General features: G+C 47.0%; 1 protein-coding gene across 8 annotated transcripts in view; it reads left to right on the top strand.

Annotated features, from left to right (window-relative positions):
* Nucleotides 1-4,744: 4,744 nt before the first annotated feature.
* The window catches only part of Adarb1 (adenosine deaminase RNA specific B1), a 123,634-nt gene continuing 116,673 nt past the window's right edge, over nucleotides 4,745-11,705 (top strand). For 4 of the 8 annotated variants that reach the window (XM_085679786.2, XM_085679794.2, XM_085679788.2 and 1 more), the window contains exon 1: nucleotides 4,755-4,885. The gene's annotated coding sequence lies outside the window, so the exon portion shown is untranslated. Of the gene's footprint in view, nucleotides 4,886-11,705 lie in introns of all 8 variants that reach the window. The other 4 variants (XM_085679787.2, XM_085679796.2, XM_085679795.2 and 1 more) reach the window with 4 other exon arrangements.

Raw genomic sequence — 11,705 nt, 5'->3', positions numbered from 1 at the left:
AGTGGCTCTCCAGGAGTCCTCCAGACCTTCAGTGCCAAATCGAGACCTCTGAGGCATAGAGCCTCACGGATTAAACACCTATCAGGTTCTCAGGTTCTCGAGTCATTGTTGGACGACCCAGTGTGTATTGTGTAAGTCAGTCTAATAAATTGCCTTTGTAATTGTCTTGGTTTGTCTTTTGTTCATCTTAACATAACCTAGGATTACTTGGAAAGAGGGAGTCTTGATAGAAGAACGGTCACAAGCAGATTGGCCAGTGAGCATGTCTGTGGGGGCATTACCCCTACTGCTAATTGATAAAGGAAGGTCCAGCCCACTGCCAGAGGTACCATCCCTAGGCAGGGGGTCCTGGGCCGTATAAAAATGGTAGCTGTACAGAAACATGGTGCAAGCCAGTAAGCAGCATTTTACCATGGTTCCTGCCCTGGTTTTCCTTAGTGATGGACTGTATACCTGGAAGTCTAAGCTCAAATAAACCCTTTCTCCTCCTAAGTTGATTTTTTGTTTTTTTTTTAACAACAGAAAGCAAGCCCAGACAGTAATACATATTTATTCTATCAGTTTGTTCCTTTAGAGCAGTGGTTCTCAGGCTTTCTAATGCTGCGGCCCTTTAATATAGTTCCTTGTGTTGTGGTGACCCCAATTATAAAATTATTTTCATTGCTGCCCATAACTGTAATTTTGCTACTGTCATGAATTGTAATGTAAATTTCTGTTTCCTGATGATCTTAGGGGGTCCCTGTGAAAGAGTTATTTGGGGTTTGAGATTTGATTTGGGGATTGAGAATTGATGCATTAGAGAATCCTAATACAGCCTTCCTCAGACTGAGGAAGTTCTCTTCTGTTCTTTTCAGAGTAGTTCTCCAAATATAAACAATGCTGGCTTTTATTAGAAGCCTTTTATCTCCCCCACTTTTTTTTCTTCCTTTTGAGATAGGGTTTCATTCTGGAGTCCAAGCTATCCTCCTGCCTCAGTCTGCTTAGTGCTAGGATTACAAGGCCTGGTCCACCAAAATGGCTTCTCAAAACCCCTTTCTGCAGCTTCTGAGATTATTGCACAGTGCTGTCCCAGGTTTGATGCGATTAGTAAATGTCAAAGTGTTAATACAAAGTCATGTTCTTTGAAAAAATGTAACTTGGAACATGATATTGTTACTTGACTGAGTTTGGTGTGCCGAGTTCTGTAATCATTTTGGATTTTATTAGTGAAGTCACTCTCTACTTTGTCGTGCTTAGGTTTTGAGGTCAGAGTGAGTTAGTGGTAGAATGCTCCATGACTCCCAGGGTTTGATTTCCAGCACCACAAAAATAAAACTTAAGAAAATGGGCCATGAGATTTGAAGTTTTTCCTTTGTAGTTAACAGCGTCCCCAATACACTGCTGAATCTTCAAGGTCACTATAACCTCCTGTTTTCAAGTCCGACGGGTTTTTATCTTTTTTTCTACTGGCTCCTGTCTCTGTGGTCCTCCTTTGTACCAGCTCCTCTTTGCTCTTCTCTCCACACTCTGTAGGTGGTTGGTGACCTTTTCCACTCTTGGGTCTTAAATGAACGGCCTCATTCTGATTCTGCTCTTCTGTGTGTTGTTGCTACCTACCTTCATGCTGGTGTTATTTGAGCATCTGACAGACTTGCACACTCAACAGAGCCCAGAAGGACCTTGGATTTTGTCTTCCCCCGGCTGCAACACATACCGCCATCTCCTCCAGCACCAGCTGGCAGTCCTTCTAAGTTCTGGTCCTCACTCTCAGGCTGTGACATCAGTCTGTCCTCCTTAGTCTCACTGAGATCTAGTTCCCAATACAACTCTTATAGTGAGGGGCTGCGGGCAGGCCTGCTTTTCGCCTCACCCGGCTCCCGCATGACTAGCTTAGTCCCAGAAATAACAACACACAAATTGTATTCATTTAAGCACTGCCTGGCCCATTATCTCTAGAGAGTTAGTTACTGACTAACTCTCATATCTTGATATTAACCCATTTCTAATAATCTGTGTAGCACCACGAGGTGGTGGCTTACCGGAAAAGATTCAGCATGTCTGACCTGGTGGCTGGCTCCATGTCGTCTGCCCCATTGCCCTCTTCCCAGCATTCTATTCTGTTTACTCTGCCTACCTAATTTTCTGTCCTATCAAAGGGCCAAGGCAGTCTCTTTATTGACCAATGAGAATAACACAATAGACAGATAACCCTCCTCCATCAAACTCTTTCTAGTTCCACCTGACCTATGCTCTCTGCATCTAACCTGGGACCCTATGGGCACTAAAACTGGTGTCCATCAGCCAGCATTCCTAACTACTGCTGCTGCCTTTACTTGTTTTTTTTCCCTAGAAGCCTACACACTTTGATGGCATGATGGAGGCTGACCTAACACCCAGCTATAAAGATAGATCCTACTTGGTTCTTCTTCTTCTTTTTTTTTTTTAATGTAAAGGGCCAATGGTGAATATTTTAAGCCTTGTAAACTACAGAAGCCTGTTGCATATTTTCACCTGCCATTACAATGTTAATTGTAAAATTATTTCTTAGGTTGTGAAGCGTACAAAAACAGGTCACAGATCTGTTTATCCTCTGCAGCTTAGTCACTCAATAGATTTCACCTCCTGATAGTTGAGGGAGGGTGTAAGGTAGAAGTGGGCCAATCAGGGTGACTCCATGGGAATACTGGCAGAGTTCTCCTAATTCCTGGGGTGACAAATACTCTTTCCTCTACTTTGGGCACCCTCATCACTGTCTTCACTCCTGCTAAAGGGGCAGATCAAATGCCATCGGCCTCCTGCTTCTTCCACTAGACTGGATTTCTGGGGTCCCATAACTCACACTTGTATCCACGATGGTTCCTAAGATTGTACCATGAAGTCTTTCTGGTCATCAGTGATGGACCAGGCTATCAAGTGGATACACACCTTTCCCACCGATGGAAGGTGAACAATCTGTCCAGTCTTACGGCTATGTGGCATCGTGGGTTTGCACAGTTTAGGCACAACACACATACATGCTCCTTACACTGGACTGTCTCCCAGTTATGCTCCTATCAGGCATCCTGACACAATCGACTTCTAGACTATGAAAGTGAAGATGTCTTTCTAATCAATTCACTCTCCCATGCACATGATACCACCAGACACCCGAGAGGCCAACAGAATGTCATTTTCTTGCCTCTGTTTATGTGCCTTGTTATCTTCACTTTAAGGTGTTTTTTGGCAGTGTACACAGCAGATAAATAGACTATCCTAGCTACTCCTGGATGAGACTGGCGTAGTTATGTTTTTGCTATAACAGTCCACAACAAACCAAAGGTCTGTCCAAGTGACGGCCTCTGACTGAATGTGCTTCCTTCGTCCACATCTGTCTCTCATATTTACTTGTGTCAGGCCAGGAACTTCCATTTAGTCAGTCACAGGAAAGCAGGTGATGTGTGCAGTGGCTGCCAAGGCTCCGTGTGCTGGAACTTGCTTTCCTGTAGGTAGACCACAGCCGGTACGAGAAGCAACATGAGCCAGCTTAGTAACATGGCCTCTGGGGGTGAGATCACCCATGAAGCAGAGATGAAGCTGAACACAGCATAAGCTGCTGTTTGCCAGATCCACCAACCATGACTGTTTAAGCTAGTAAGTTCTGGGATAGTGTGATACCCAGAAACAGACATGCTGTCCTTATGTACAAATTCATATGTTAGAGTTGAAGTCCTAGTAGGCAGTCCAAGAATGATGGTTTCTACTTACTTGCCAACAAGTACCCCTGTAGAGATTGCCTGGTGCCCAGGTTTTAGGAAAAGCCTAAGAACTCATTGGAGGGCTGGGCCGAGGGGCAGGTTCTTCTGTTATGCCAAGTGATGGGTCAAGAGGACGTTGACTCACTGTAGCACGACTCCTGCGGTCAGTTTATGCTTCAAATTCTGGACCTCTTTAGATCCCATTCTGGCATAGTACCCAAAGGTGAGCTGGTCGGCTGAGAGGCCATACAGAATGCTGGCCACAGCAGTAATACCTTACCTGCGCTCATCTTTTACTAGTCCTCTTCTTTTTCTTTAGTATTTAAAGAAATGAGTAAAGGAGATGTGTGATATGCCTAAGAAGGGGCAGAGCCTGAACCTGACCCTGGGGTCTAAGCTAAAAACCTACTGCCATTTCTAGTTCCTGGACTCTCCCCGTGACCAACAAATGCTTCACAAAACCATGTCCCTGGTCCTTTGCCTACTTATTTTCAACGTCTACGGAGGTGGGTGTGACTAGGGCCATCTCTCAAAAGCAAAGGAAGGCCCAGTGATGATTTCTGCGGGATTCCGCGGTACCACGCACAAAATGCAGTAAGTCTTCGAGCGGGGCAGCCACAGTCGCGCTTCCATGCGAGGCTCCCGGCCCAGTTTCCAGTTTCTACAGGATCTCTAGGGTCCCACCTGTCCCCTCAGCTCCCTTCCATCTGAGGCTTCCGCTCTCTCGGGTCTTCTCAGGGCAAGTTCGAGAATCCCGGCCCCGTCGATCTTCTCAGTGCGTGACCGACCGAGGCTTCCTTCCCCTTCGAGTCTCCCAGGCGACACAAGATGTATTTTGGTTCTAACCGCTAACCCTCGCGGTTCCCGCCTTAAACGAGTGGGGACTCCGGTTCGAGGCCCGGAGGCGCGGGCGCGCGCACGCCGGCGTCGGGCGCTAACTCCACCCCTGCACGATCGCGCGCGCGCGGCTGCGGCGGCTGGGGCGGGGCGAATCGAGGGGGCGGAGCCGCCGGCGCTGAGGTTGAGGCAGAGGCTGAGGCAGCGGCTGAGGCTGAGGTGGCTGAGGCTGAGGCGGCGGCGAGGGGCTCCTGGCCGGGGCCGCGGGGCCAGCCGAGCCCGCCGCAGCGCCCAGAGCCAGACTCCGGCTTCCCGCGGGCGCAGCGTGACCCGAGGTAAGGCGACGAGGACGCGGGCGGCCGCATTTATGTAAGCGCGGGGCAGGTGGCTGAGGCCGCGCAGCGCCGGCGGCTGTGGACCTGACCACCGACCCCAGACCCTGTGGATCCCGGCCCCGGGCCCGCGGCGGACTGCGGGGTGGCTGGCGCATCCCCGAGCGGCGCGGGGAGGGCGGGCCGCGTCCTCTCGGATGCGCTGTGCTGCGCTGCGGGAGGAGGCTGCGCCCAAGACGGCTTGTCCGCTCCTGGAGGCGCCGCGTCCGCGTGGGATGCGCTGCGCAGCGGTGAGCCGAGAGTGCGCCCCTCGGACAGGAGGCTGTGCCCGCGGAGGGGACCCTCTACTCCAGGGAGGGTACCTGTGCCCATCGGAGTGGAGGTTGCGCCGGGGAAGTGAACCGTGTGCCAGGCGGAGGGGACCTGTGCTCCGGGGAGGGGACCCTGTACCCCGGGAGGGGACCTTTGCCCAGCAGAGGGGAGACTGCACTCCGGAAGGGGGATCCTGTGCCCTGCAGGGGGAAAGCTGCGCCCGGGCATGGAGACCTGTATCCCAGAGAAGGGACCTGTTCCCAGTAGAAGGGAGGCTGCTCCCGGGGAGGAGACACCTTGTGTCACTCTGAAGCTGCGTCCGGATGATGGGGACCCTGTGCCCTGCAGAAGGGACCATGTGCTTGGCAGAGGGGAGACTGCGCCCAGAGAATGGACCCTGTGTCCTACAGAGGGTACCTGTGCCGAGAGCAGAAGGGAGGCTGAGCAGGGGGGTGGGAACCCTGTTCTCCGAGAAGGGGAAGACGTACCAGGGGATGGGGACTTCGTGCCCTGCAGAAGGGACCATGTGCTTGGCAGAGGGGAGACTGCGCCCAGAGGAGGGGCGGGGGCGAGTGCCCCACAGAGGTGAAGATGCATCACAGGGAGGGAAGAACCCTGTAACCTGCAGATGGTACTCTGGGCTCCGAGGAGGGAGATCCTAACCCTAGACTCCACATAGGGGAGGCTGTGCCCCGTGGTGAGCGCCTTGTGTCATGCAAAGGAGACACTGCGCTGCCAGGGAGTGGGCACCGTGACCCGGGGAAGGGAGGCTGCTTTTTGGTGGTCCGTGTCCTTCCCGAGGGCACACAGTCCGCATGGGACGCCCTGCTCCTGGGTGACGAAGTTCCGAGTGCCCCGATGGCCCGGCGTCTGCTGCTGTGGGAGCCATGGGGACATTAGGGACTGGAGGTGAATTTTGAGGCGCACGCATAGGTAGTCGGAAAATCACTGTGTGGTGACTGTGTACGAGAGAAGGTGTCAGATGGGGCTGTGGACGCTAGACTGTAGTGGCACAGGAGTTGCCTGTCGGTTCGGGATTTATGAGGGGAGTGTCTACACCGTTGTGTCTGGTTGGACGTTAATGTTTTCAGTTAGCAGGTTTGGGTTGTTACTTCTGGGGAGGGCATCTTTTGAAAACCGTAATTGCGTTCCATTCTGAAAGGATAATGAAAAGTAGCCTGATAGCAAACTTGCTTTCTTACTGTTAGGTGCCGTAATTAAGATGACCAAACAGTAATTTTTACCGAGAATAAAAATAATGTATTACTCTTTGTACCTTTGAAAGGAAGCTGCATTTTCTAAAACTGTTTTTGACTCAAGAGCAATGTCTAAGCTGTTTGAAGAAGCCTGCTGTTTCTTCCTTTCTCGGCAATGAAACTTCTTTACCCTGTTTGCTTGGGAGGGTTCCCTGGAGAGGGAGAGAAGAAAAGGGAGGCAGAAGGTTGGTTGGTACAGTTCCTTTGGAATGAGGATTAATGGTCCCTTGGTAGAGGCTCCTTCAAGGAGCAGATTCACAGTACAGGCACCCCACAACAGGGCTTGATAAATATTGGATGAGACACCTCGGGCTGGGTGCTGTGATCCCACAGTGGTGGAGAGGTGGAATTCACAGGCTTGGGAAAGAATGCATTCTCCATGCCTGGTAGATGTCAAGGGGTTTCAGAAACCGGGCACATTCAGTTACTTCTGCGTCAGCTGCGAAGCTCCACTTGGAAGGATCGAAGGAGCCTTTTCTGCAAGGACAATGGTGGAGAGAGAAAATAATGACGTATCTTCCATGATGTGTTCAGTCAATCATTGCTGCTAGGCCAAGGAAGGAAGATTAGATACTGAGAAACACATCTTGACTCATAGGCAAATTCACTTCTTTGTAAGTTTATATGCCGTAAAGCATTTAAACTGCTTCAGAATATTTTGGAATTAAAAAAGAACCATTTAAAGCCATCTTGTCCTGTGAATGAACAATTTGCAACTGATCATATGCTAGACTTTCTCTCTGGAGTTACACAGAGAGAAGACTGGACTCCACACAGTACAAAAACCCACGGACAGTTTGCCTACTAATCACTTTAATAGCATTAACATTTTGAGATAGAATTACAATATTTGCAAAAGTATAAAACTTTAGCTTTTAGGTTTAAAAACTTAAGTATGCATATAATACATGCAGGAAGGCAAGCAATTCATGTGTACATAATACATCCAAAAGGCATACAGAATAGGCTCAACTACATTCCGTTCTGTACCCCACCACTCAGTTATATATAGTTTTTTATATATATATATATATATATATATATTTTAATATAATTTTTTTTCTGGTACTGGGGAGTGAGTGAACCAAGACCCTGGCACATGTTAGGCAAGTGGTTTACTACTGAACTATATCTCAACCTTGAGAAATGGTCTCACTACGTTGCCCTGGTTGGCCTAGAACTCATTGTCTACGTAGCCCACGTGGCCTCAGACTATCAGTCCACCTGTCTTAGGATCCCAGTATCCGGAAGGCAGCTGTGCTCACCACTATACCACCAACGCAATGTACCAGTATCTGGAATTATGGATCTGTATCAGTTTTTAAAATAGTAGTGTTTTAAAATTTTCATTAACAGTTTAACAGTAGGATTCTTATTTATACATGGGCACAAGAAAGATCTGCTCATAATCTTTAATCCCAAATTTCTTTATCAGTAAGTTGTGTTTAAGAACTGGATTTTACTGCCTTGAGTGCTGTGTAAATACACAGGACCAGAGAATATTGTTTAAATAGCTCAGAGGTTATCTAGAAACAGCTTTTGGAGATTGTTGTCAGTGAAGTTATACAGACGTTAAGGAGATGATCAAAGTTAGTATGAACGCTTGGAGAGGTTCAGTTCTACTGGAAAACTTGATGGTTTTCAGTGTCTTTCTAACATGAGAATTTCCAAAGTCTGCAGTTTGGTGTGAGGGAAATGATTAGACTTAAAACCCTTTATTTAAGTAGAAAACGATAAGATCTCCTGAGTAAATTGGGAACTTGGGGATCATGGAAGAAGGTAGAAGGAGATGGGGGAGGAAGGGAGGGGAGCGGAGAAAAATATAAAGCTCAATTAAAAAAAATGAACCAACAAACAAATAAATAAATAAAACCCTTTATTTAATGTGTTCATAGTATATGAAGTAGAATAAATAACTAGCAACAATTTTACTTAAAAACTGCCCACTAAATCAGTGGTTCTCAACCTTCCCAGTGCTGCAAGCCTCATGTTGTAGTGACCCCAACCATAAAATTATTTTTGTTGCTACTTCATTACTGCAATTTTGCTACTGTTATTAATTGTAATGAAAATATATGCTATGCAGGATATCTAATATGTGACCCCCTGTGAAAGTGTTGACCCCCCCAAAGGGCTCAGGTTGAGAATCACTGCACTAGATTAATTAAGATTTCTTCCTTATCGTTTGCAACTGTCTTTCTTGAGGAGTGGATGAAGAAGGTGCAGTAACCAGGCTAGCAGTGATTTTTTTTACCTTGCCTTCCACAGCAGTTAGGATCATTGATATTAATAATCAAGTTGTTGTTGCTTTCTTTTAAACAGTTTGATAATACTGCCCGTTGTTCTTCCTAGTGTTTATACTCATGTGGTACTCTAGGAATATGTATGCCAATGACTTTGGTTTCAGGCATGATGGGTTGAGTCCAGATGAAGCAGGAGGAGAATGAAAGTAGCTTAAAGGTGCCTGGTATTTATGTTGAAGAACGGAGTGGAAGCTGTTGGCTCTAGATCAATGATTTTAAAACCGGATGCGGTTTCTTTCTCATCAGGGGTACCTGTGCTCCAGGTTGTTGTTCTAGTGAGCCTGATGAGGCTAGTTCTGCTTACCTGGGGTTCTCATTATGGGAACAGTGGAATCCTGAGCAAGACTAGACTCTAATGTCTATGTACCCTGAGGGGCAAAGGAAGAAGAGGTAGGTGGAAGGAAACAGAATAGGTGTCCAAGGAGTGTGGGGATATGTTTGGTTACAGCCTGATGCAGCCTTCCAGGCAGAGGGGACTCTGGGGTAAAGGCCTTGACATGTGTTGTTAATGTCAGGGAGCCATTGTGGTCAGAAAGGGAGGGAGAGTGGCAGGAAATGAGGCTGGAGAGGTGGGGAGGGCTGGTTCTTGCTGGACTATAGAGGCTGTGGTTAGGGATTTAAATTTTAATCCCTGAGTGATGGGAGGTCTTAAGAGGGCTGGCCTGCCTGCTCTTCCCCCTCCCCCTTTCCCTTTTAGAGAGTTTTGAACATAATAGGGAAGGACATGATCTGGTTTATCTTTCAAAAGAATCATTCTGGTTTGTGGATTTTTAGGAGCTTGTCATGTGTCAGACTGTTTCAGATACTTCATAGCTGTAGGCTCAAGGCCGCCCAAAAGGTGAACATTATTACTGTTCAAGGTTTTTATTCATTTATTTTATTTTCATGTATGTGTGAGTGTAGACAATGTGGAAGTCAGAGGACAACTTCTCAGATTGTCAGTCCTGCTAAACGGTCTTTCCAGACTCTTACTGTTAGTCCTTTGTTATAGATGGTGCTGTCAAAGCAGGGAACTGTGAGGAGCTTGTTCCAAGTCACACAGTCAGTGGCACAGAGAGATCCTCTATAGCATGCTACACTCATCCCCCTCACTTCATTGCTGCAGGCAGGAGTAGTCGTGGAGACCAGTGAGGGTTGGGGCCCAGCACCGGGGAGAGGTGGATTCATCACTGTGTAAGACACTTTGTCTGTGAGGTGCACCATTGTTTTTTTATATTCCTGACAGAGGAAGATGGGCCAATTAGAGGATGGCAACACTTTCTTACCACTTAGCATTCATTTACACTCATTGAGAGGACTGACTTTGAGCATAGACTATTACGGTGCCTTTGTGCTTTCATGAAAAAGGATACTGGAGTAATATAATCACAACACATTGCTTAGAATTGAGTCTTCTGACTTTTAGCTTAGGGTAGTGCCATATTGGTGGAGTTGGAAGCCTGGGAAGGTTGTATGTTTAGGGTAGGGATTAGGACTTGAGATTTGGAAAATGAAGCCTGAGACCTTACGCAGCAATCATACCATACACCAACCAGGGGTTCAGTGTGCCATCCCACCACCTAACTATTTAACTTCTCTGTGCTTCAGCTTTTTATCCTTAGTTCAGGGAGAATAGAATTTGTGTCTTTACCAGGTGTGGTGGTGCATACCTTTAGTCCCAATATGAAAGAGGCAGCTCCGGGTCAGACAGGACTACACAATGAGATCCTGTCTCAACAACAACAAAAACGAAAGAAAGAAAGAAAACAACCATCTCAAATGTTGTCAAGTCAATATGCTGAGCTAATGAAGAAGGCCTAGAATAGTACCTGACTTGCAGTATTTAAGAGAGTTTGCTTAGCTTATTGTTTTTATGATTAGTCATCTGAATGAGAGATTTGGATAGAAATGGAAATTCAAGGACAGACCCAGGAAAAGGTTGGGCCATATATATAAATTTAGGTGTCTTTTTGAGTATAGCTGCTATTTCGTATCCTAGGCTGGACAGTGGAATATGGATGCAGAAGAGCAGAGGTAGGTACTGTGATACTGAAGTGGTGGCTACTGAAGAAGAAGGCAAGCAGGAAGGTCCAGTAGCCAGGAATCCAGTGATCAGGCACTTTTCAGTCTTTGGAGGTCTGGAAAATATTTCCTTGGATTCGATGAGAGGCAGGCCATCAGTGACTTTGGAGGGGTTTTGTAGCAGTGGGGAGAAGGGATGTTTGGGGGATTAAATGTGGATGACTCTCTAAGGAAGTTTTGTTTAAAGGAAAGCAGACTGCTAGAACTCAAAATGGGGGCAATGGTCTAGGCTCCTGTGTATCTTGTTTTAGATAGTGATGGTAGCATGTTCTTGACCTGATTGGAATGAACATTGCAGGAAGCAAGTCCTTTAAGTTCCAGGGGCTAAAGGAGAGAGGACGTTCAGCCCCAGCACAGAGGCAGCTACTGCATCTGGGACCTTCAGTTCATTCAAAAGTATTTGAAAGATGTGTTAGCCTGGATTAGGAAGAATGGCATAGGACCTGGAATACCGTTCTCACAAGTGAACATGCCCTGTGGTCTTTTTTATGAGAGGTTTATATGAAATGGAATTTTTCTTTATTAAAAAATTCCCTTGTCTTTAAATTGTCCTTAGTGGAAGGAGAGCTAACATCCTTAGTTATCAGATGTAGCCCTGATGAGAGGACCTGGCATCTGAAAGCTGTAGAAGGAATGACCGGCTTGCATTTGGAATGTCCCCAACCCCAGAGGGAAGGTGACATCGAGGGCGCCAGCATTTACATTGATGTTCATCCTGTTTAACAAAACTCCCATTAAGAGTTTGATGACATGCCTTGCTTGCAGGAGCTTGACTTGTAGTCTTTGTGGTTGTTTGGCTACTTAGAATTTGAAGTTAGAAACATCCTTGTTTTCAGTGCGATGCTCAGAAGCTTTCCCCATACAGGGCAGAACTCACTGCTGCTACTCAAG

The sequence above is a fragment of the Myodes glareolus genome, chromosome 18 (genome assembly GCF_982192425.1).
Source record: "Myodes glareolus chromosome 18, mMyoGla1.1, whole genome shotgun sequence".
Taxonomy (NCBI): domain Eukaryota; kingdom Metazoa; phylum Chordata; class Mammalia; order Rodentia; family Cricetidae; genus Myodes; species Myodes glareolus.
Note: the sequence above shows the minus strand (reverse complement) of the source record. Positions and strands in the feature narration are given on the sequence as shown.